General features: G+C 32.9%; 1 non-coding gene across 1 annotated transcript; it reads left to right on the top strand.

The window, feature by feature from the left end:
• Positions 1–1916: 1916 nt before the first annotated feature.
• On the top strand, positions 1917–1988 carry TRNAQ-CUG (transfer RNA glutamine (anticodon CUG)). Its single transcript has one exon. It is a non-coding gene; the product is annotated as a tRNA-Gln (tRNA).
• Positions 1989–5164: the final 3176 nt, after the last annotated feature.

Consider the following 5164-nt stretch of genomic DNA (forward strand, 5'->3'; position numbering starts at 1 on the left):
GAGAGGAGTTTAACATGTTAGGCATAAAACTCTATACTTATTTTCACTTAATGAGCTTATGTGAATTACATTATGATACCTAATATGTGTACTTGTGAACTACTATTATATATGGCCTTATGTGTAATGTGAACCATTATTAGATCCGCCCTTTCGTGTAATGTGAACCACTATTAGATCTTGCCTTATGTGCAATTTGAACAACTATTAGATATGGCTTATTAATTGTGTGGTATAATCACTTCTTTATATGGCATCTTTTATGATATCATATGTGACAAATGTGCAACTTTATGAACAATGAGTATTAAAACGTAAGCCATGATCTGTATTTTACTTGTATACTAATCAAATTACAGTCCTTAAATAAGCTATTTGTGTCCTTAAAAGTTAAGAAGGTGAGAAGTCACACACACTCATATGTTAAAGAAATCTACGCAATATGACATACCCTTAAGAGAGCAATGAGCTTGGAATTAAATTCACAAGGTGATAAGATCTTTGTGTAAGATTTTAAGTTGCTAAGATTAGGGTTGATTCCTAATAAAATGAATGACAATTCGAAATCCACTTTTGATAGGTAACCCAAAGAGGATGATTATAAGAGCTAAGATGTAAGCATATTCTAAAACAAGGTGTTTAAGACGTAAGTCAAATTAAATTTAGACATTATTGTCAGGCATTTTGAAAATCTTCAAGCTAAAGACACCGATACCAAATTTTATAAAGGAAAATCCCAACAAAACCATAGTACGACATTAGAACTTTTCAAAAATTTGCAAATCATTCTGTAAAGAAAGAAATGTACATAAAAAATCCATATGGTAATGGTAACTTAGGGTTTTGTTTATGTAAATCCAAAGCAATCTTAGAAAAATGAATAAAAAATTTGTAAATTAGAAGATGGAGGGCTACGAGCATCTTCTCCATACGCATAAAAAAAATATGTAAATTAGAAATTGATAAACCCCAAGATCAAGGTGGAGGGTTATAGTGACCGTGACTCTTCAAAATGAACATCTGAAAAAGGGTGGCGATCTTGGACGCGGCAATCTACAGTTTGGATTTTTGCAGTTTAGATGGAGAAAGTGAGTCAAGGTTTGGAGTCTCAACCCATCCTTTTCTTCAACCATCTCCTTCCCCTCCTCCATCGTCTTCTCCGAACAGTTGACCACGCCGCCACCAGGATACCATGTCACTGCCATATCCTCTTCATAGACTAGTCAACTATGTCACCTCCATATCCTCTTCTCCTTACATTATTCATTCAGTAAACGGGCCTCCATATCATCTTCTATGCCATCTCCTCTTCTCCGATCATGTGTGTTTTCGGCAAAGGATTTAATAAAAGAGAGGGAGAGAGTTAGGTTTAAACATAAAAACTTAAAAATGAAATGAGTATGATAGGATAGGTGGGTGGACGTGGGATATGGTGGTGCTTATTTTATTTTCTTATATTATAAATAATAAATAACTAAAATAAAAATAGATAAGTGCAAAATATTCTTTCTATAAGTGGAATACGATTTTAAGGATGAAACGTTCAAGTTTTCAACGATAACAATTTAAGGCGAGGATGATAAGATCATATAATATAAATACTTGATTTAAACTCATTTCAATCACTTGAATGTTTCTTTTTGCACATAACTAGTCTAATCATATACTTTTTTTTTTCTTAAGAATGTCTTATTTAGTTAAAAACGAATGGACTTTTAAAATTTTAAAATTTGGTTTAATATAACAATATTAAACATTAAACAAACAATTTGTATAGTGTATTAGTTAAATACAAACAAAATTAAACAAATTGTAAAGTATCCTATTCTTTATTATCACCAAATCCTTTACAAATTCCTAATATCCCCGAATTATATTTTGTATGTTAAATTAATAATTAACGAGTAAGACAAAATGGTCCTATGGTCTAGTGGTTAGGACATTGGACTCTGAATCCAGTAACCCGAGTTCAAATCTCGGTAGGACCTTCCAATTTTTTTTCCCCGTATATTTATTAAGCCAGTGTTATTAATTTAAAAAAATAATTTTCAGGCCAAAAGTGTTGGTAACTTTTAAAGATAAAACAAAATAAAACTTACCAAATACCAACTACAATCAACATCGCGATGATTGTAGCGCATATAATTTTTTTTTTTTTTGATTTTTTGAATTCATTTAAAATGATTGTCCATAATGTAAGAATGGTATTAGCATTTTCTTTAAAGTTATCTACATCTATGCAATACTATTACTCTTTTGATTGTATCATGTCATTTTTTGTAATTACATCGAACATTAATACAATATCGTTACTTATTTAAAAGTAGCTTAACAAACACATGAATAACTTTTTTTTTTAATTTATATTTTCAATAAATATTTATTTAGTTATAACTATTAATCATTGTTATTATTATTAAAATGAATATAACTATTCATAGTTTAAAGAAAATACGTTACAACAAACTCGACGATGACAGAAGAATAAATAAATTGTTTAATTAAAAATAATTCAATATGCCTTTAAACGAAAATTTTAGTAATTTATTTTATTAGTTATTTATACTAGATCAAAGTATTTAGTGTTTATGTATGTATGTTTTCTATTAATTTGTACGTTTATATTTATATATTGTATTTATATTAATTTTTTAATAATGTAAAGATTAGGTAAAAGATATTAATGAAATATAAACTAAATGATTTCTTATTTGATTTTAAATAAAACAAGTTTATAGTTTTAATCATGGATCATAGCCTTGGTAAATAATTCATATAGGGTTAAAATTATTTTAAGGATAAAATCAAACTAATTAAACTCTCGTTTTGTAGACGTCGAACGACGACAACAACCTTCCTTTTCATTCTCATCCACCACCCCACTCCAACTTCTCACTCCTCCTGAAAGAACCCCTTTCTATACTTTCATATTTCTGAAAGACCCAAACTTTCATACTTGACAATATAGTTACTCCAAAACATGCAACATGCATATTTATAAAATAGTATTTTACATTGATAAAGTGATTACAAAGGATTAGATACAAACCGACTATATTTTAAGATTTTACATAACTACCCAGGATATTGTAATTTTATACAAACATAAACTAAAGTACAAAAGTACTATTGCAAACTATTCTAAGTCTTCCAACTATACTGGGTGCTTATTGCCTGCATTATGTTAAAACATTGGGAGGGGTAAGCGATAACGCTTAGTGAGTTCAATAATAGATACAATATAACGTTATGCCATATATATACCAATATGGCAGAACCAAATAGGAGCAAGGAACAACAAAGGCATAATGTGATAAGCTTTCCCTAACAATCATTGATTTGATTCAAAGATATACAATCATTAAGACATAATAATTTCCATACTTGATATACATCAATAACGCTTTGGCCCAAATGGCACAGAAGTCATACAACTTCGGATTAACCTTTTGGTAGATTTCAGGCTTTCAGCCCTGTCTAACCTTCTGCCAATGCCATAGAATAGAAATCATTCTCTTACAGAGACATGTTCTACATGGCCAGAGGCTACATACCAGTACCAATATGAATCTAAGTCCTTTCACTCGAGATGATAACATGGAAAAGCACATAGCACATATAACACATAACATACAATTGTTCCTATATATTAAACTCACCGTGAAATAACCGGGGGTCAAAATAGTAATTCGGGCAGCACTTCGGCTCTAAAAATGACTTTCTTCGTTGAAAACCGGGAGTTTTCTTGAAAAACCGGGCCTTGCGAAGGTAGGACTTCAAAACCGAAAAGATAAATTTTCCGGGTCTCCGGGCACTTCGGGGCGTGTTTTGGGCGTTGAAAATAATCTCGGGGCTTCGGGGAATGTCAAAATAATAGAAATATGGAAAAAGGGGGTGAAAATGGCAATTTTCCCATTTTCCCCGGGTAATCTGGCAAGTGATCTATTTATAGGGGAGGAGATCCGGAGCTTCGGATCCGAGGCTAGGAGGGTCAGCAGCTGCGAAGGCCACGCGGCAGCAGGAGCTCGGTTCGGAGGCCAGAAGTCGCGCATGCGAGGCGGCCGGGTGCGAGGCTCGGAAGGGTGACACGGGGCGAGCTTGCGAGGCACCAGCTCATCAAACGCGTCATCGACTTCGGACAAATGGAAGCCTCTTAGTGGACTGGACTTCGGTCCAATGGGGAAAGGGGTGACGACTTCGGACCAATCGGAGGGTGCCACGCGAGGCTGTGGTCCAATCAGAAGATGCCACGTGGATCAACACTATTCATGCGAAAATTAAATGAAAAATGTGCCCAATCATGTAAAATCCATAACTTTCTCATACGGGCTCCGTTTTTGACGTTCTTTATATGCACGCGTAGAGAAAATTATGCTCTACAACTTTCGTTTAGACTTCGTTGGAAAATTTTGACTTTGTTTTTACATTATTATTTTTAACAGACCAGGACTGGTAAATCCGTTAAAAATTCATAACTTCTTCATCCGACGTCCGTTTTCGTCAGACTTTTTACCGTTGCACTGCTAATGACGAGACCTTCGATTCTCGTTTAGGTTGTGTCAGCTAAAAATCACTCGATCTAAAATTCGAGTTTTTAGTTGTCTACTACTAAGCTGAAACTTAGAAAAATCATAATTTCCTCATACGAAGTCAGATTTTGGCGTTCTTTTTATCAAAATTTTCGGTTTAATGAATACTACGACTTTTATTTAGATCACTAAGGCTAAAAAGTAGTTTATCAAAAACTCACTTTTTACGTTATTCGGCACCGTGCCAGTTTTATCGCGGATCTTCGATTGGTCATAACTTCTTCGTTATAACTCGGATTTCGATGAGGTTTTCGCCTATATGTTTCTAACGAGATTATCTACAAATTTCAATAATAAAATTTTACTTATTTCAAAATTTATATTTTCGCTAAATTTCACTATTTGGCTTTTAATTGGAATCTCATAAGACTTCCAATATTTTATGAGTGATTCTAAACATAGTTTTACTTCATTTCTAGTAAAAACTATCTGTTAGAACTTAAAACTCAATTTCACATAATATTTCATAATATTTTTTAACTTTTTGAATTACATAACACGATTTCAAAACGTGTATGTTACAAATGCCTCCTCCTTTTGAGGATTTCGTCCCCGAAATCACAACGATTTGGACA

This window comes from Lactuca virosa, chromosome 3 (assembly GCF_052849685.1).
Source record: "Lactuca virosa cultivar CGN04683 chromosome 3, Lactuca_virosa_CGN04683_v6, whole genome shotgun sequence".
Lineage (NCBI taxonomy): Eukaryota > Viridiplantae > Streptophyta > Magnoliopsida > Asterales > Asteraceae > Lactuca > Lactuca virosa.